The following is a 21,150-nucleotide window of genomic DNA, read 5'->3' as shown; positions in this document are numbered from 1 at the left end:
TGCTTTATGCCAACCCCACCAGCCTGTTGGTTTTGCTCAGGGCATTTGGGGACGATGTGCAAAGGACAGACTGCTCAGTGGGGGCCAACAAGAACAAAGCATGGCTTCATCTGCAGCATCCTTTGTGAAGCCAGAGGAACGACGTGCCGAAAATCCAGCAGTGTGACCTGTGATGGATAAAGGTGAGCTGGGAAGGAGCTGTGAGAGCCTCACTTATTTCACTTGACTTGGCTGATTGAGCCGATTTCACCTGATTTCACACAGAAGGGGCCGAGGGGAGATTTTTGTATCAGTGAAGGCTGCAGTCACAGTGGAAGGAGGGTTTGGCTGGATCATTTGTTGGGCATTTCCATGCCTTGTGTTTTCACTGTCCCCGTGTGCTGTTCAGAAGGAGGTGAGCAATCCCACCTCACACTGAAAGCAGTGTTTGCACAGGGCAAGAGACAACAAAACATCTTCCCTCAGTGTTTCCTTTAGTTCTTAACTTGAAATCTTCAGCTGGATCATCGTTCCCATTACAGCTCGTTTGCACTGCTGTTAGAGGAGGTGTGGGTGTAGTTTATGCTCACATATACGCTTCTAGAGCGGCTTAAAGTTGTAAATGAGAATCAGGCCCTCTGTTTCCTCGCAGCTTCCTTTTGTTCTAATGAAGGAGGCACAGCTGGATGCGGTAGCCTCTAACCAAGCCCTGGAGCATCCCTTGGTTACACTCATTCACTGTAGTGCCTGGGAGACCTGTTGAAAGTAACTGAACGGAGGATGAGAAAAGCAAGGCTCATTAGCATCTCTGAGCCACTTTGTTCTTTACTTTGATAATTATAGTTTAGATATTAATTATGTATGCTGTTTTGCTATGCGTTGTCAGCCTGGCTTTGCTTGTAGTTATCAGTGGGACTGCTTGGGCAAAGGAGGGATTCCTGCCCCAACCAGAGCTCTCATTGGGAGCGTGGCAGCTGATGCTGATGTCGCCGTGACCGTTCAACACAGACCTTTGCTGACGGGTGAGGAGGAATCACTGCTTGTAATCTGCAAAAGAGTGTCAGTTAGGGAAGAGCGGCTTTATAGCACCGCCTCCCGTGATCGGTTAAGGGAAGATGGATTTGGAGCAAGGTGTTGATGAAGAACGTTTTGTTTTCGCCGCTTTTCCTGAAAAGCTCTTTTTAATAAATTGTTCGTCTTCGGAGGCCTGTAAGAAACACCACAGATTGCCTTTTATCAGCCTGTAATGTGCTTCCATCGCATCGGAGAAGGATGTGATAGTGATACCGAGTTGGTCCCTAGAGAACAGTGCAGAGACATCGCTAACAGCTCCAGAGCTGCGACTGCATCGGCTGCGTGCAAATGGAGCTGACGTCTCCTTGTTCCCACCGCCACCTCTCTGGCCTTAAAATCAAAGGGCTGCTGCTCATGTCTTATACACGGAATTACTTTTCTCTGATGATAGGAGTGATTCTGTTCAGTAATTTGAGCAGTCTACATCTACCCTCTTCCAGTTTAAAGCCATTTCTCCTCGTCTTGTCTCTACGGTTGGCCTTGTAGGCTGCAGTGCACGGTGCTGGCTCTTGTGTTGGCTTTCATCAGCCAACAGCCCCAAATCCTCCCTAGGGCTGCTCTCAAGCCATTCTCTACCCAACCTGTATCTGTGCATGGGATTGCCTCAGCTCAGGGGCAGGACCTTGCTCTTGGCTTTGTTGATGAGGTTGGCAGGGATGTGGACATCAGCACAGGAAGGGTGTAGAGTAGCTGGAGTGGGCCTAGAGGCCACAAAGGTGATCAGAGGGCTGAAGCACTTCTGACATAAAGAAAAGTCGAGACAGATGGGCTTGTTTAGCTTGGAGAAGACAGGGCTTTAGGGAGACCTAAGAGTGACCTTTTGGTAATTGAAAGGAGCTGGTAAGAAGAACCCAACCATTCTGTGATTCTGCGAGCTTTAAGGTCCCTTCCAACTCAACCGTTTTACAATTACTCTGCATTTATCGAGAGTCAAAATCTTGGTGGCACTGAAATGAAGAAGGTAGAATCCTCTATGACTGCTTTACAAACTCAGGTGCTAAAATGTTGCCACCCCTTCTTATTTCTTTAACATGTTTCTCAGCTTTGTTAGGAATTTGGGTGTTTGAACTCTTTCTTGACTCTGTACTTGTCAAATTGCACAGCATTCACCAGTGCTTAAGAGAAAGGAATGGACAATGATTTCTTGGCTTAATCTTCCATTAAAAAGAAAAGAAGGTAACAGTAGAGTTCTTAAATTGTTCGTCTGAGCCTGGCTGGGGAGAGTGGTTTATCAGATTATAAATGCGCTTTCATTACCTGGAGGTATATAATATGTTGGTCTGTGAAATACACACTTGGGCAATGAGAAAATGAAGGTCACGCAACTACGGCTGGTTCTCTGCCAGGGAGAGCACTGAGATTAAACAAACCCTTGATGCAGAGTGGACAGCACGTGCACAGATCTCTCCCTGCTTCAGAGCTGAACAAAGGCAACGTGTGTTTTTGCAGAGCCCTTGCACTGTTGGCAGCTCTGCATTGCTGCCTCACCCTGCCCTATCTGTCTTCAAAGGCATCTAACAGCTGCATCTGGATCCCTGACACCTGTGTGTGTGTGTGCAGGTGAGGGTCTGTAGGGTTTCTCTGTGGGCAGGGCTGAGCTGTGAGCACAGATTGGTGTTTTGGGGCTCTCCCATGACGTGCCAGTGCTCAGGTTTACCAACATGCGCCCGTATTTATTTTCTCTTTGGTTTCTCTCCAGTTAAGCGAAGCTGAACAGGAATTTGCCTCCCAGGCATGTTGGTTCCCCTTCTCCTTCCAGCCTAGTACTTAACAGGCTTTAAAAACTGCTGACAGTTGTTTTAAGAGCTGATTTTCAGGTCGGGCCTTTTGTAACTCTGCAGCGAGAGGAAGATATTGTTAGAAACCAAAGAAACGGAAGGTTTGCTGTTGCTCCAGGCAGGAGATGAGGGTGCTTCACTGCTAGAGAATAATACTTCTGCTTGTAAAGTGCCTCTCCCTCCCCTACTACTTAGGCACTCAGAGCTCCCAGCCTTGATGTGAGTGAGACGAGAGGTTTGAGACACGGGCTGGGGTCCAGAAAGCAGAGATCCTGGGGGAGAAAACAGTTGGCAGAGCTTTTGGGAGGGACTTGAGATGATTCATTGAATCCTACATGAGAGCGTCCAACACTGAATATCCCGAGATTGCGGACTGTTTCCATACCTTAGCATCACAATGCGAGCATTGATTTTCTTGTATTTTCCTCTGCAACCGGAGAGTGGAGATGTGCTGCGAGTGTATTTAACATACATTGAATTATAGAAGAGATATTTAGCATTTTTCCTGAAGGATCCTAAATGCTTTACCAACTCTTTCATGTATCGCAACTCAGAAGCAGCCGGTTTTGCTTCATGCTGAGATTTAATTCAAGATGGAGGGAGAATATCCTGCCCAGGGAGATCAGGCAAGCCTGTCTGTACCTCTAAATCAATTGCATCGCGCTGGCCTCAGATCAGGGTATTCCCTGCCACCCTGAACAGAGAACTGCCGGCAGATGCATCACCAAGGAGTGCTTTGAGCTGTTGCGGCCTCCTGCAGAAAAGAGTGGATGCTCTGTTATATAGAATCACAGAGTTGTTACAGTTGGGAAAGAACTCTAAGATCCCTAAGGCCAACCCCAGCCCAGCCCCCTTGTACCCACTGCCCACATCCCTCAGTGCCACATCCCCACAGTTCTGAGCACTTCCAGGGATGATGACCCCACCGTGTCCCTGGGCAGCTGTGCCACCGCTTCACTACTCCCTGAGTAGAAACTTTCTCATATCCAACCACATTCATCTTCTTTGCAGGAAGACAGATCGTAGCAGAGCGTTTTGTTGCATAAACCCAGGAGTTAGCTACAGCTTCACCCAGCCCTCCTCTATTCCCAGCCTTGCAGAAGGAGATGTCTGACTTTACACTGGTGGTAGAGGAGTGACACCGAATGGTTTGTTGGGTCTGTGGTCCGGCCACGTCACCAGAGCAAGGCCAGGTCTGCCTCCATTTGAACCATCTGTGCCGTGCATCTGCATCCTTCCTTTCTCCTGAAATGAAAAACCCTCCAAATATTCAGGGTGAAAACTGATAAAATATTCATCTATTCTTAGACTCATTAAGGCAGTGTAATTGGATGTAGGCGCTTCCTCCACTCTAACAGCGCTGTCTCGCTCCTGAGCCAAGATTCATTTCCACAGGCAAGAGTTTGCTCCTCGTGGATAATGGATGTGTGAGGAGTCCCTGCAGCTCACCTCTCCTGGAAAGCAGCAAACTGGCTCAGCACCGCTCTGCTCCAACTCTTTGCAGGGCTGGCTTTGCACGCTGATGCTAATTGAGGCCATAATCAGCCTCTTGCACATCTTCTGCTTCCCAAAGCTGTGTTCTGTGGTTTCTGGTTCTAGCAAAGCTGCAGCCATCCGTGTGAAGGGCCTTGCTCCCCATACCCTTGTCTTTAGGAGGTGTTTGTGAGCTTTTTCCTCCTTTCATAATTGAAACTGCTTTCAATCCACTAGGCTGGGAATCTCTCTGGGTGCTGTTTAAAAGCACAGTGAGAAGGGCTTTGTCCTAACGAGACCTAATGTGTAATTCTGTGCTCAGTGGAGGGCCTTCAGATGCAAAAGCTGCTTGCAGTGCCATATTTAGGGAATGGCTGTTTATGAGGGTGGACAGTGATAGGACAAGGGGGAATGGTTTTAAACTGAGACAGGGGAGGTTTAGGTTGGATCTTAGGAGGAAGTTTTTCCCTCAGAGGGTGGTGACGCACTGTTCACAGGTTGCCCAAGGAGGCTGTGGATGCCCCATCCCTGCAGGCATTCAAGGCCAGGCTGGATGTGGCTCTGGGCAGCCTGGGCTGCTGGTTGGTGACCCTGCACACAGCAGGGGGTTGGAACCAGATGGTTATTGTGGTCCTTTTTAACCCAGGCCATTCTATGTGATTCTATGATTCTATGATTCTTTGTTATGATTAGATGGTAGCTTGTATGCATCTGAGGCTTGGAAGGGTGAGACTGAGGTGAACTGGAAAAGCAGCCACTATGGGGGTGATGGTGGCAGTGTGAGAATGCCTGTCGTGCATTGGCTGTGTGCACCCAGCAAACTAAATGCTTGAAAATAAGCTTATCATCCCCCCGGGGACCCCTGGAAGATGCTACCTTCAGCTCCTCTTATTTGTTTGGTGGCAGAATGAGCTCCTGACGGTGATTAAATGTGGGCCTTGGAGATTTATTGGTACAGAGAGGCAAAAGGGAGAAGTCTGTGGTACCCCAGTATGATAGAATGGTTTGAATTGGAAGGGACTCTTCAAGGCCATCTGTCCCACTCCCTGCACTGAACAGGGACACCCACAGCTCCATCAGTGCTCAGAGCCCACCCAGCCTGACCTTGGCTGTCTGCAGGGATGGGGCACCACTGCCTCTCTGTGCAACCTGTGCCAGTGCTTCACCAACCTTACTGTAAAAAACCTCTTCCCTTTGTACTGTCACAATGCTAAAGAGTCAGTCCCCTTCTTACAGCCCCACATCCTTTTTGGCAGAGCTGTGCTCTCTCCTTTCATCCACCAGCTTGTACTGATGGGGGTTGCCATGACCCATGGTTTGAGCTACTCCTTGCAATGGTCCTGGTTTATGAAGGTGTCAAGCACAAGGGATCTGGAGGACAACACCAGCACCTTTGCCTTATGGAGCTGACTTTTGAGTAATTCACTAATATTCAGCATGTGCCTCGTTTCACTTATTTCACAGGCTGCCTTGTTTAGAGAAAGCTGTCACTGAGCGATTCCAGTTTTATTCACAGCTCCCAAGCGTTGTAAACATTGTCACTCCAAAATGCAGTGTTATTCGAAAGGTTTCTTGTGAACTCATCACATGGGAGCTGATAAATTTGGGTTCATCTTGTCTGGGCTTGTGTTAGATGTGTCTTTTCCAACCCGAGTGATTCTATGATGGGACTTGATAGAATCATCATAGAAGGGTTGGATTAGAAGGGACCTCAAGGATCATGAAGCTCAAATCCCCCCCACAACAGGCAGGGCCACCAACCTCCACATTTAGCACTAGTCCAGGCTGTCCAGGGCTCCATCCAACCTGGCCTTGAACACCTCCAGGAACTGCAAAACCATCACAGGCATCTCAGTCCTGAGCAGGTCAACAAGCGTCTCAAGCAAGAACTGAAAGGTTTTGCTGTTCTCTGCAGGGCAAGAGAGAGGAGTTTTACTTTCTCAGTTGAAAGACAAAGAGCTTCTTTCAAGGAAAGACACCGATGGGAACTCAAGAGGAAACATTAGATGCTTAAAGGACGCCGTCTCGGCTGTCGTAGCAGTTGTCTGCACACAGTGCCAGCACTCCTTGTTTTTTGAAGGAAAAATCCATATGTCACAGTGTGGTGTGAACAAATGTGGTGTCTGGGCCGGATGGATGAAGTTAGGTGGGCACCGATGAGTTTGCTTATGGTGAGCATCCAAATTGACGTGGGAGATGAGAAGAGATGAAGGAACCCCACCTGTGAAGCAGTCGATTATTGGCTGGGGTCACACAGAAACACTGGATTGTGTGGCTCGCTGTGTGCCAGTGATTTGAAGGGCTGTGTCCCAGCAGGGCTCTGCTTTGTCTGCCCATCCAGTAGAACCTTCCTTTAGGAAAGGCTTTTGTGGCCGGTTGTTCAGCTGGCAGCAGAGATAGCTTAAGGCTGTGCTCTCTTAGGTGATGTGGATTGGGATCTGGATATTCATGCCCACCTTTTCTCATTCCATTGGATCAACAACTGGCTGTAGCTGTAGGCATCCCTAATCATTGCTGGGGAGTTCAACTAGATAACCTTCAAAGGTCCCTTCCAACTTATAGTTCTGTAATTCTTGGGATGCCAATAGACTTACCATAGAGTTCAGCTTTAACTTAGAGAAAAAGAATCCATCCTGATCCTGTTCAGTGTGGATCTGTACAATGGGATGAATCATCTCCAGATGTAAGCGTGGTGGTGATATTGCTGCAGACAGATAGGAAGGGTTTCACTTTGTTTTTCTTTGAAGCTGTACAAGTGTCGCTGCCAGTGGAGCTCCAAAAGGGTCGATGCAGTGAGAGATGCCCAGAGCAGGCAGTCCTGCAGGCTGGAGATGCTCATACATCCTCATTGCTGCCTTTAGAGCAACTTGAGCAGCCTCTCTGCTTTCTATTTTCTCCCCATAAGAACAGAGCCATCTCCATCCAGAAGTGGTGTGAGCATTGGGCTCATTAACGTTTACCTTCGTTTTAATTTCTAACAGCATTACCACTGCTAAGCGCTAATAGAAAGCTTCAGGAAGCAGTAGGGTAACCCAGCTCATGCACAGAGTCAGTTCCAGACTTTCATTAGAAGCGGCATTGCTTGGGCTTGTGATATTCTGGTTAAGTCCAGCTGCATTAACATCTTATCTGATTGCTCATGTGACGGTTTGTGCTACCCAGTAGAAAGCAGGAGTGTGTTAACCTCCCTCTACTCACACCATGAATAGAAAGCAGGGTATAGATTATGCTTAAAATCTTACTTTGGAAGTAGCAATCTGCATTGAAGGGATCGGTCCGTTACAGGTCCCCAAGGCACACTCTAACCTTGTAATGGAGGCACTGGACATAAATAAACACTTTGAGCAACTTATCTGGAAGTCTGAGCCTTCCTATTTCCCCCTTCTTTCTTCACTCCTCCCACCTGCCCGGCACTGCAATGATCTGGAGGCTTTATAGGGATTTCCACGTGGCTGCCCTGGAGATCTTTTCAGCCAACTTCCCTCCGGACCATCTACAAACATTAAAAGATGTTTGAAATTACTCAACCTCAACCGTGCTTGAAATTGAGCCATGTTCTGTTGTGTCAACAGGGTGTTTCAAGTACTGATTGTAAAGGCCAGAATAAAGATTTCCAGCTTGGCGCTGCCCACAAAGCTGCTCTATTAAGTGATGTTCCCCTGCCTGGTAGCTTATTTGTCCATCATCATTCCTTTCTCTTATTTGGGTGCTGTGGGACTTGCTGCATTGCATTTGCCTACTTAGTAGTAATTTAGGGAGGAACAAATGGCTTCATGGCTTATCAGAAATCTGTGGGTCACTTACTTTGAAGGGTGTCATGATGCCCTAGCAGGCGGTGCTGTGTTTTCTCAGGCTGTTTCAGATGCAACTGATTATTTTTGGCCTCCAGCTGAAGCTCTTACCACTACTTCACCTCTGGGCCACCCATAACACAGCAGGAAGAGGGATGCTGAGGTGTAACATGGCTGATTTCTGTCTCAGGAGATGTCTTTCCTGAGTGATTCTGCTGACCTGGTGACACTGGCAGGGGCCTGTTTTTGTTGTCTTCCAGCTGACATGTCTCACAGGCCATGCTGTGAGTGCCAGGCCTAACGAAGCCTGGCGTCCCGAGGGCTGCTGTCTTATGGCTGGCTGCTCTGGCCCCCAGGAGGGTACTGCAGGCTGGTGCAAAGCTTTTCTGTCATTTATAGGGTTTTCTTCTGTGCTGGTTCTTTGATGCCTGAGAATGGAAAGGTTCGTGCTGTGGTCTCCCTGAGGATATGAACAAAGCAAGGCTCCCAACCTTCTTTGGCATTACAGTTGAGAATGATAGAATTGTAGAATGGCCTGGGTTGAAAAGACCACAATGACCATTCGGTTTCAACCCCCTGCTATGTGCAGGGTCACCAACCAGCAGCCCAGGCTGCCCAGAGCCACATCCAGCCTGGCCTTGAATGATGCAGGGATGGGGCATCCACAGCCTCCTTGGGCAACCTGTTCCAGTGCGTCACGAGTAATCTTTTGTGGCTTCAGACTGGTTTTCTGTGGGAACTCAGGGTCTCTTTTCTCTTGATATGTTTATTAAACCTCTAAAACATAAACTGTCTTTAAGATTACAGTATGGTTTTTGCTCTGTGTGGAGCATGATGATCCTTATAGATCCTTTCCCAATCGGGATATCCTTCCTAGGGGTCTACATCCAGTATGGTCAGATAAGCAACCTAAAAGTTCAAAACTACGTGTGTTATGACCTATGCTGACACCCTGGCTTGTACTTTTACTGAACAGCTGCTCCAAGCAAAAGTGTGCCGAATGGAATTATTAGGGGAGAAAGGATAACTGACGTAATGCCATTAAAACTAGAATTGCGATTTTGGGTTGAACTTAATGTGAGTAGATACTGAATGAGATTGATTCGTAGATAAATGACAAATGGCTACATAGAGAACTATGTATGTAATGAAAAGCAGGATGTGAGGAGCTTGGGGATACCTTCCATGATGTGAGAACGTCATTGTGGGCAGGGGGAGGCAGGTGATACAAACACTTGTAACCTGGTGGCTTCAGATGAGCATTGGAAGCCCAACAGCTGAGCTGTTGCATTCATTCTTTCAGCCCGCAATCTGTGTTTGAAACGTGGCAGTCATCTGAAGGATTCATTAAGATGGGGACTCATTTGCATATTATTAGCATTATTACAAGGAAATAAAAGTGCTGCTGGTTCTTCCCTCCCTCCGTGTATCTCTCATCACCCGCCTTTATAACAGCTCTGAATCCTATTTGTCGTGTGACAAACTGGGCTGATAAATCTCGTTACTCACTTGAATGGCTGGGAGACTCATCGCCCATTACTGAATTTGGTGAATTATGTAAGAAATGCATAATTAACATTAAGCCCAGAGCCTCGCGTGGAACCTTACGAAATTCCCTTCGTGATGAATTACAGACAAACATACATGGATATTAAAGATTAAGCCTAATTATTTGGATTTATTTTTAATCAATATTCAATACGCCACCTATTTTTTCCCTTGTACCCACAGCAAATGGGGCTTTGCAGGAGAGCATGGGAAGCGCATGTGCATGTCAAGGGTCTGCCTTCATGGACTCATAGAATGACCTTGGTTGAAAAGGACCTCAGAGATCTTCTAGTTTCAACCCCCTGCCATAGGCAGGGTCGGCAACCACTGCACCAAGGGTTACCAGCTGTTACACCATTTGCTTACTTCAGTGTTTCATTATGGAAAGGAAAACTGCTCTGAGCACGAGGTGATAAAAGTGCAGGAAGTTATAGCAAAGAGCCTGTTTTCCCCAAGTCTTCCCCCACCTGATGACCATTGGACATTGTGGTTTATTGGAAGGGTATTGGATTTGTGGGAAGTAACTCATTCTAATGGAGCTCCGCTTGGTTGTTCACTCATCAATCTGTCTATCTTATGGAGTTGTGTATTTGAAATATGCTAAAAAGTTGTTTTCTATGCACTAAAATTGGTTTTAGGGATATTTCCAAATGCCCTGGAAAGAGAAGACATGTTTTTAAGGCAAGCAGTTGGCAAACTCCCACTTCATCTTGAAAGGTTCATCTCTCTTAAGTACGAAACTGAATAGAAGAGATTTTATTCCCCTAAATCCCTGATTCTGGAGAAAGCAGCTTGAGATCTCAGTAAGAGAATTAACACACGGGTTAAATTTACAATAAGAAGCAGTACTTGGAAAATGCCTATTCAGATGCTGTTAAGGAAATAATAGGATTAGTTCTTGTCGTGTCAGTGTGGATTCCTCAAACTGCAGGCTTCGTGCTGACATGCATACGTTCTGTGTTGCTGGCCTGGGTGTGAAATTGAGGACAATGAAAACAAAGATGACTTTTCTTGGAGGCAATTCGTTTGAATGTTTAAGCCCGTAGTTCTGCACACACATGCAGCAGGTAATTCAGTATGACAAATAAGGCGCTAATAATTCTCCCAATGCTGTTGTTTGCCACCGAGATGATCTTAATTGCAGCCATGTAACCAGTGAAATGCCTTTATCCCAAATGGCGAGTGTGCCATGTCACACGTGTTCTCCATTCCCATCTTAAGCAGGTTTCCAGTCATTTCTGTCATCTGTCTGAAGCGTGATAGACATTTTTACCCATTATTTTTGTTATTTCTTTTTGACGACCCATTTATTATTCAGCTCTTTACAAGGGTAGATAACAGCAGGACAAGGGGAAATGGTTTGAAGTTGAAGGAGGGAATATTTAGGTTGGATATCAGGGGGAAGTTCTTTATTATGAGAGTGGTGAGGTGCTGGCACAGCTGCCCAGAGAGGCTGTGGATGCTCCAACCCTGGAGGTGTTCAAGGCCAGGTTGGATGGGGCCCTGGGCAGCCTGGGCTGGTATCAATGTGGAGGTTGGAGGCCCTGCCTGTGGTGGGGGGTTGGAGCTTCATGGTCGTTGAGGTCCAATCCAACCTGGGCTGTTCTGTGATTCTGTGATTATCACCCTATATTTATTATAATGTACGTACATCATGTCCATTCTTTAAGATACAGCATCTTTGTTTATTTCACAGTTCTCATTCATCCAGAATGGTGAAACAAAGCATTATCTTCCATTCCTCATCTGCCATTTCATAACCATCCGTGTGTATCTTTGTTTTTAGCTTAAGCAGCGGTTAAGGCTGAGTTGGGCTTTATTTGACATCAGCTGATTTCATCACAGAACGTGCTGTAGATCATCGCCCTGAAAACCTCCAACAAAATGGTAATAAGAAAGGCTTCTGCTGTGCTGCTGCTCTTTTGTTTCTTTGCCTTCAGATACCACCCCTGCTTCTTAACTGATCTCCTCTTCCCTTGGCTTTACTTTGGCATATTCCAAACGTGGGGTATCCAGGAATTGCCCCAGAAGAAAAAGCCTGGTTTGAGTTGGAGCAAAACCCAGCGCTCCTTCCAGAAGTAACTCAGGGTTAGGAAAAGATCCCATTAAAATGAATTAACTTCCAGGAGCCGCACTGAATGCATATGAAGATGTGCATGTGAGGAGTGTGTTGGCCTTGTCCAAGGTACCTTGTCTGGTAGCAGGTGTTCTGCTCACTCTTGGCCTTCCTCTTGCATGACATGTCTTGCTCTGCTCCCCGTAGCTCTTCCTTCCAGTCTCACTAATGGCAGTCACCCTCTTCTAACAAAAAGTGCTTACCCATACAATGAGTATATGTATCTTTAAATGTGCCCATTTAACTTAATAATTAACAGTGCAGATGCCTATGATATGCATCTGCTTATGTCTGTCCATCATTTGATACGATCTAGCCCCTGTGTACTTAACTTTCTGTTCCTTTTGTCCAACAGTATGTTTGTAGATGAGTGGGTAAGAGTTAATTTATGCTTGAAAGTAGATGATTTCTTCTGAATACTTTTTAGTAGTTAGCAATAGCATTTTGCCAGCACAGCTAACAGAGCATTTTAACTGTGGAAGGATGTCTCATCCCAAAAGACAGATACCCCTATGGCCATAGATACATATAATAGAATCATAGAATGGCCTGGGTTGAAAAGAACCGTAATGATCATCCAGTTCCAACCCCCTGCTATGTGCAGGGTCACCAACCAGCAGCCCAGGCTGCCCAGAGCCACATCCAGCCTGGCCTTGAATGCCTGCAGGGATGGGGCATCCACAGCCTCCTTGGGCAACCTGTTCCCACCCTCTGGGGGAAAAACTTCCTCCTAAGATCAACCTAAACCTCCCTGTCTCAGTTTAAAGCCATTCCCCCTTGATACATGCTTTGTATCTTGGGATCCTGCTCATGTTGGGTGTGTGTACCCCAAGGTATCACTAAGCAGACCTCACAGGCGACTCATTTTGTCACAGACTCATCTCTCCTTGGTCCTGTTCCACTCAACAACACTGAATCCAAACCTTTACAACCATTGTTAGAATGCTGAGAACTCCCCTAGTTTCACTTTGTCAGAAAATAAACGTACCTACAGTTCAGCTGAACTTTTCCCCTCTTAATAGATGGGAACATGGGAGTACACCCAGTGGGGGAAAATTACTCTTGTAGGTTTGAAACGTTATGTTATTCTTTATTTCACTGTGTAACACTGAATCTGTTGATGGTGGATTTAGTTAATGCTTGAGCATTATTATTTATTTTTTCCTTTCTTTTTCTGTTTTTTAGGTCTGAAAGGTTTTTATGGGTTGTGAGATGTTCCAGTGCTTGGATCAATGCGTTTTCTTTTGGGAAGGTGTGTGTTGGGTTTTTCTTTTGTTTTGTTTCTTTGCTTGTGTTATGTCAATTTAATTGTAAGCCAACATGGCAGCCCCAGGGGAGGTGTACCTATATACACAAACAGGTACAATGCTGCGTGTGCATGGAGCAAATGGAACCATCCCAGGGCAGAGGAGGCCCCCGAGGAGCTGCCAAGCTGTTCAGCCATCACTGATATCAGAACGGTGATACCCACGTGGTCCAAATGCCTCTTCTTTTGGCATGGGCAGAAACAGAGATGCAGGAGATTGGCTTCATGTGCAGAGCTGCATCAGCTGAAGCTCACACTAGCGTGAGGCTTAGCAGGGTTTGTGCTCCGATGCAAGTGAAACAGAGGGAAATCTGTCTCCTATTATCAGAGAGCAGCCTGAGCTGGTGGGGGTCAGCCAGCCCACAGCAGGGGTTGGGACCGGGTGATCTTTGCGATCCCTTCCAACCCAAACTGTTCTATTATTGTATGACTAAATTATACATGCACACCTCATGTCTACATGAAACCATCCTGGGACTTGTGGGCTGAGATATGATGTGATTTGGATGATGACATCCTGACAGTGACCAAGTAGGCGAACCTGCATCATGATGTTTTTGCTTCGACCTGCTGTCCCCAGCCACGGATTGCCGTCATAAAAGCCCATTAAAAATCACTTTGCTCTCTGCGATGCTTAACTTGCTGTGTTTTCGGTTAGCCGTGCTGAACCTTGATAAAGAGAGTGTTTTAGCTTCCAGCAGGATATCTGGAGTTCAGAAATCTCCGCAGAAGATTAAGCAAGTTAGAGAGAGAAATTAGCCCTGATCCCTTTCTGCCAGCATAGGATTATCCTGCAGCACACCGGTTTTGAAGTTTATGTCTAATCCAGTTTTACACATCCCAGGGGACTGGGCTCCTTATGGCTTCTGCAGAGCAGTTGTGTGGTGGAGCCTCTGCTTTAGAGGTACTTACTTGGTGCCGAGATTCAATTTGCATTTCCATTACTGCATCCCATTTCATCCTGTGCCATATACTTAATGTCTCTGCTTTGTAGGGTATGGCTTTCGAAGGCATATGGATTGTTATTGTTCTTGTGCTGCTTTATATGCTTACTGCACACGTAGCTGGGCAGTCTGAACCCCATTCTTACATATAACTTGTGCTTAGGACTGGTGAACATATCCATGTGTAAAAGGGCTTGTGGCAGTCAGTGGAGGATCGTAGTGCATCAACACAAGTGGTGTGAACCAAGGTGAGATGAGCCGAGTGTGCAGCAATATTGCTAATCAAGGCAAAGACGAGTAAATGCTGCTGCTTTCCAGCATGGTGCAAGGCTTAAATGATCAGTTTGGGAGTTTTTCTTATGAGTTTGTAAAACCATAATTGTTCATCTCTAATAAACGTGTATTTCCAGGCTGAAAAGCAACTTGTCTGTGATCTTTGGAGTGCCTTTCTGCAAGCATTGCTCCATGCATACACCGGGCAGTAGCAGAGCAGCAGAGCATCGAAGCACGTGGTCTGTCTCGAGTATACAGGCAATGCATTTAAAAGAAGACAGCATGTTTTACTTGACTGGCCAAAGCTTGTTTAGAGCCATGCTACACTGCGATGCTACATGCTCTGAGCACCGATGGAGCTGTGGGTGTCCCTGTTCAGTGCAGGCAGTGGGACAGATGGCCTTGAAGGGTCCCTTCCAACTCAAACCATTCTATGATGAGAGAACAAATGCTGGTCATTGCACAGGAGTAATCATTGTAAAAGGCTGGATGCTGGTTCTGAGCTGCTGGTGGGACACAGAGCATCATCATCCTCATGGCTGAGATCTTTCATTATTCTCTTCTCTCTGGAATTATTGATTTGCAGCACACCCAAACCAAATTTTAGCATGGAGCCACATAGATCTGAATTTAGCTGCGCTGTGCTGGCTGGTTTCCCTAGGAGGAGGGATCAAGGGGATGAATTTGATTGCCTCAGAAAATTAGTGTTGATTTCAGTGAAGAATATTTTATTACAGTGTTTGCATTGGCATTCCCTTCATAGGATAATGGCTAAGAGTTTCCAATGTTTCCTGTGCTTGTGTGTATTTAATGATTTAATCTATTCCTTCTGAATGCCGGTTTGGAAGAAAAAAACAACAACCAAAAACAATAAACAAGGCTGGCTGCCTCCTATTAATATCCCTCCATAAAATAAAATCGCTAATCCCAAAGGTGGAGTTGCAAATGAAAAGGAAAGAAAAACGACAAACAGGTTCTAAAATAGGCACCATCCATGTTGTTTTCTTCAGCTATGGAAGCCGGAGGCCGCAGTGCTTTGGAAAGCTGGGATACTGTTATCTCCATCCCTGAGTATGGGTTTGGAAACTTGGGATTCCTCTTATGTAATGGAAGTTGAATTAGAATCACAGTCATAGAATGACCTGAGTTGAAAAGGACCACAATGACCATCTGGCTTCAACCCACTGCTATGTGCAGGGTCGTCAACCAGCAGACCAGGCTGCCCAGAGCCACATCCAGCCTGGCCTTGAATGCCTACAGGATGGGGCAGTAGGTTTTAACCTGCTTGTGTTTGTGGCTTATAGACTGAAGATTTCCCTCTTCTCCCTCCTCCAACATCACTTCAGGGCTGAGACAGAGCAAAGGAAGTTTTGTAGCAGCAGGAAATATCTTTAGATGGCTCCGACAGGTGAGACTTAATGAAAAAGGCTGCGTGGTGCTAAGGGTGGCATTTGGTGCTCATAAATCAGCACTGTACCTGTTAAACCAGGCTGCCATGGCTGGCACCGGGGGAGCAAGTGTAATCACATCATGGTATTCCAGTCATGTAAGTATGGGTAGTTAAAACAGTAACGATATGCTGGAGCAAATGTGATCGAGGTTGGGCTTTGTGGGGACCACAGCATGCATCCCAGTGTGCTTGCAGAGCTTTTGGTCGAGGATGTGTCTCCTACTGACATCCGATGAGACAGGACTGCAACAAGAAATAGAGTGGTTGGAGCGAAGGGGCTAAGCATCATTTAAAGGTTCTTGTGTGTTCTGTGTCAGGCCCAAGCCTTGATTTACGATGTTGCTAAGCCAGCAGGGAATCCTATCTGTGCTTTCCAGCATTGTTTCCAGACCGCAGAGGCTTTGTTCCTTCTGAGCATCTCCCTTCCAGGAGAAGCAGGGTGGTTGAGGAGCACACGTGGGGGAATCCAGATGACAGATCACTGTCGTAGAAGAACTTTTTCATGGCATTATATTTACCAAAGCTGCTTGGAAGAGGTTATTTAACCAGCAGAGGTTTGAACCGTGCTCTTGACATAATTTTTCTCCATCTGCAACTGAAACACCAGCCTCTTCTGCGGTATTTAGACGATCTGCTATTCTCTGCTCTGAACTGGATGGCTCTCAGGGTTAGCTGCGTGCTTTTAAGGCGCAGTTGTTCACAATCTCCAGTGTCATTTCAGGCTGCCTAGGCTGATTTCTACAGCAGGCTATACAGCGGGCACTAGTAGAGAAACACTGCATTTAGAGCAGCTCAAATGGTTTTATGGGAGTGAAGTTTCATAGAGTCATAGAATCCCTTAGGTTGGAAAAGACCTTGAAGATCATCGAGTCCTTTCCCTTGTTGACACCCTATAGTAGTAGTGATGGGTTCCTTTCCCCAACATCCTCTGCATGCCTCAGCCCTGCCAGCAAAAGCAGTTTGAAAACACCTACACATCGGACTAAAGAGATTCTTTGTATGAAGAAGCACTTGAGTTAACAGCACCAAGAGCTCGAGGTAAGTTTACAGCACAAACTTGCACTTCAGAAGGATGGTGGTACTCCTTTTGCAGCCAGATGAGTCTACTCTTGCCTAATCCTTAGTGGTGTGGAGCAATTGCTTCCAGAGACAAGTAGGTTTCGTGGCTGGAAAAGCAAGGAAGCATGATGGTGATTCCATGAACCCCTTTCAAAGTCAGCTTAGAATCCTTTTGATGTGCAAACAGTCCCACCGTGTGATACCACAGCCACAAAAATATGCGTATCTTTTTAAGAGGAAAAAACTCAAACCTGAGGAGAAATTCCCAGGAGGGAAGTTTTAACAGCTTCAAAGTGTTTCTGCAGCACTTTTTCTTGATGTGTGGGCAGGAAGATTTCCTTCCCCTCAAAAACAAGCACGCTCTCCTCTGCAGAGTCCCTCTGGGCTTCGAGATAGGCTTCAGACCTGAGGAGCCTTCCCACCTGGGTTGTCTTCAGAACTGAGGTGCCTTTAGACCTGGAGAGGTTTCAGAACTGAGGTGCCTTCAGAGCTGGGGTGTCTTTGGATGGTGCTGTGAAGTTATCTGGATCCCAGGTTGGTGCTGCAACCCAATTTGACAAAGAAGCATCTACTGGCTTTGTGTTGTTTCCTTAGCTGTGCTGGTAGCAGTGGGGAAGCCTTGTTCACAGAGCATCTCCCATATAGAATTTAAGCTGATCTTGTGTCTTTTCTTTTGGGGCAGTGAGCAGAGAGGACAAATCTGACGTGGATGTTTGTGCCCAGCACCTCTCACATCCCCTCTCTTGCAGTGATTTCACACTCAAAGCAGCTGTAACCAGAAGGGATTTCACCCATTGCCCTCCTTCCTTGAGGCAAAACCCCCATAAAACAGGTGATCTGGCAGCTGCTCCCACTGCCAAAACATCCTACGTGCTCCCACCTGGGGTTTGGTACAAAATGAATGTCACCCCATAAGAACACACACAACATTGAGCCATGCATGGAGCAGACTCACAGCGAGGGCGGGATGGGAAGCAAGCAAACCCTGAGTGGGTGTTTGTTTTTTCTACCAATGCTGCATTCAGAAAGCACTGTGAGCATGGAACGGGCTGAGTGATGGCACAGACTCCGCTTTCATTCTGCACCAGGAATTGTTTCTGCTAAAAATGGGCTGGTTTGCATCTTTTGATTTATTTCTGGCCTGGTTTGGGGCAGGTGTCCAGAGACCTTTTCAGTGCTGGAAATATTCGTGTCTGGCCAGATGTATCCTACCCAAGAGCAGGAATAGCAATGATGAGCCTTCCTTATGGGACACGTAGTGGTGTAATGCTTTACCTCATGAGCTTCTTGGTGAGGTTGACTGGTTCCAGTGTCTCCAGAAGAAAGTTCTCTTGGAAGACATGGGAGGACATTGCTGTGATACAGGCACCTGAATATGAACGTGACCATTTGGGCAGCCAGCCGTCTTCAAACATGGATTCCTGAATAGCTTTGAGGACCCAAGCTGAAATTCATGTCAAGTGGGTGATGGATAAAGCATGGAGAGCACCTTGTACAGTGTGTTTTAGCTGTTGGCCTGTACATGATGGTATCCCCAGCATCATGTATCCATGTCCTGGCAGGGGCAGCCACACTTTGGGAATGTGAAAATGTGCAGCAAAGAGGTCTGTGCCCAGCTTATCCTATAGAAGTTCAGCATTGGCCATGACCAGCCATCAGATGGGAGGTTTTAAAGCTCTTCTGGGCTGACTCTTCATGCATAGCATAACTGAGTCTTCATTAGGTTTGGGAGATGCTGCTGAAAAATTAATACTGCACTTAAGGGGTCTTAGTTAAGCAGCCGTGCTGTGGGCAGTGACTGAATGTGCCTGCTGACAGGGCCTGAAAACCTGGACAGCTAAGAGTTGATTGTGTTTATTCCTCTTTATTTAGCATCTATATTTAATGCTTTCTCTCTTTCGTTGGCTTTGCAAATATGAACAAATTAATTGCAGAGTTGCTGCAGTGCATGGAAGGAGTAGAGCCCTGCTAATTAGTCAGAGTGAGGTGTTCGTGTGTCTGTTGAGAAGTCCATCCCAAAACTTCCTGATTTGAAATGAGTTAACTTGTCCTTTTTTCTTTCCCTTCTTTTGAAGAGTGATCAGACAGCATTAAGAATATACCTGACTGGGAAGGTATCTCTAATTAATTGCATTGCAGCAAATGAGACCATTCCGAAAAAATCCTCCCATGCACATTTCAAACCTTAATCAAGTGGTAACCTATTTGACAGTGCATTGCAGTGAGCTAGGTAGCTTCACTCTGTTGGCAGAGACTTATTCCATAGCAGTGATTAATGAGGTAGGAGTTGCAGATGGTTCAGTTATCGCGGTTGCTATGAGGTGTGTTTCTCTTTTGCAGCCATGTCTTGCTGGAAGGCAAAAGCACAGGGTGTGAGGCACTGAAAAGGGCAATGATGCCCCAAACTGCTGCCCAGAGCTGTGGGTGCCCCATCCCTGGAGGTACCCAAGGCAATGGATGGGCCCTGGGCAGCCCATGGCAGGGGATGGGGCTGGGTGGGCTTTAAGGTCCCATCTAACTCAAGCCATTCTACGGTTGATTCTGTGATTGATTCTATGAGCTCCAGTCTTCATCACTCCAGAATGGGCTAAAGATGGCACTGTATAAATTAGCATTGACAGTGTCACCTTCAGTATTTCTTAATTGCAGGAAGAGCTTCAAAGTCCCCAGTCTCCCTTTGTGCTTCCCTTAACCCTATTAGTATTGGACTCAGTGATGCTTGTAAGTCCCTTCCATTTCAGGATATTCTGTGATTCTGTGATGTAGTTTCACTGCTGCCTTAAAACCTTACGTAACAGCAGGAGTAGGAGGGAGATGCATAGTAGAAGAAATGAGCCCAAACAATCGAGTAGTCCCAAAGAGAGGAGAAAAAATATGACCTAATTCCCATTAACTGTCAGGGGTGAGGATTAAGTGTTTGGGAAGGGATATTTGCTCCTTGGTTGGTTATATTTTGTCAAGATGGGGAGGCATTTCTCCATGTGGGTTGCTGGTTATCCCTTGTGTTCCATGGTTTGGCTTTTGCCTAGCTGAAAGGCTCTACCAGTTTCCCCTGCAAGCATTTCACACTCAACATACTTCCCCTGATCTTTCTGCATAGCCATAGGTTCACTGTACCACTGCTCCTGCTCATTCACGAACCTGCTTATGCATCCAGATGCCTTACACAGAGATGTATTAAGGCACGTGTTCTTCTGCCCCTTTGCCAAGAGAGAAGCCACCAGGCTGCCTAATGTGGGTGTGCTGTTCATGCCCCACATCCCAGCTGTGACCTCTGAGCCCAGCAGAGACAAATCTCAGGACCTATTCTTCCTCCTGCTTCATCTTGGAATCAATCAGAACCGTTAAGGTTGGAAAGACCACTAAGATCATCTAGTCCGACCATCTTCTCCCTTTCCATCCTGGCAGCAGGGATTCCTCTCCAGCTCTGCCCATTGTGCTGCGCAGGGACTGCAGCCCTTTGCTGAGTGTTTCCTGCACTGAGCCCTGTGTTTCCTGGTCCCTTCTATTCCCCTCCAAGATGCCATTAGCCTCCAGGAGGAGATCATAGAATCATAGAATGGCCTGGGTTGAAAAGGACCACAGCGATCATCCAGTTCCAACCCCCCTGCTATGCGCAGGGTCACCAACCACCAAACCAGGCTGCCCAGCAGAGATGCTGAAGGCTTCACAGCCTCCTGGGAGCACTGTGGCGTTGGGTCCATCCCCAGCACTGCGGTGCATTGACACGGCCTCACAGCGCCCTAAGAGATGCTGTGCTGGAGGGGAGCGTGGCCGGCACGCATCAGCTGTTCCACAGCCGTGCTTGATCCGGCATCAGGCTGAGCTAATCCCCTGTGCCTTTAAACGTGATGCACATCAAAGCCAAACAGCGTGGAGGAATTCCCCCTTCCCTCTCCCTCCTCCCCACCCTCCCTTCCTCCTTTTTTCGTTTAAAATTTTAGGAACTGGAGAGAGTGGATTGCAGCTGACACAGATTTGTAGTCGTCTCCATGGTGACAAAGCCGGGCTCCTTGTATGTGGAGCGTGTTCATTGTTAAGTTTCTAATTTCAGCGAGGTCGCTGGATGGCTTTTCTCCTTCTTTTTTTCCTACAGCTCCGAGATACCCAGGAGAGCAATGAGTGCCGCGGGTGCCCCTGCCTCCCCCATGCCTCCCCCTGCCTCACCAGCCGCGCTCCCTCGCTGCTTCCCTGCCGTCCTCAGAGCAAATGCACTGGGAACTGGCCTCCAGTTTTTGCAGCCTCGTTGCTTTTCCCATCTGCCCGTTCCGCTCAGTATTCGGCTCACGTTCGTTCAGCAATTCCCACCACTCCTTGCATCTCCTCGGTGCTTCCTGAGGTCTCCTGTCTGCTCCCTGC

At 46.9% G+C, this 21,150-nt stretch overlaps 1 protein-coding gene and 1 long non-coding RNA gene across 3 annotated transcripts in view; both read left to right on the top strand.

Annotated features, from left to right (window-relative positions):
- XKR6 (XK related 6) overlaps positions 1 to 21,150 on the top strand; it is a 145,556-nt gene that overhangs the window by 26,198 nt on the left and 98,208 nt on the right. The window lies entirely within an intron of this gene.
- On the top strand, positions 11,167 to 14,431 carry LOC107312361. Of its 2 annotated transcripts, none has more exons than XR_001554482.1 (2): positions 11,167 to 11,530; positions 12,945 to 14,431. It is a non-coding gene; the product is annotated as an uncharacterized LOC107312361 (long non-coding RNA). The 2 variants fall into 2 exon arrangements; XR_004306572.1 differs by having other exon boundaries at positions 11,167 to 11,828.

The sequence above is a fragment of the Coturnix japonica genome, chromosome 3 (genome assembly GCF_001577835.2).
Source record: "Coturnix japonica isolate 7356 chromosome 3, Coturnix japonica 2.1, whole genome shotgun sequence".
NCBI lineage: Eukaryota > Metazoa > Chordata > Aves > Galliformes > Phasianidae > Coturnix > Coturnix japonica.
Note: the sequence above shows the minus strand (reverse complement) of the source record. Positions and strands in the feature narration are given on the sequence as shown.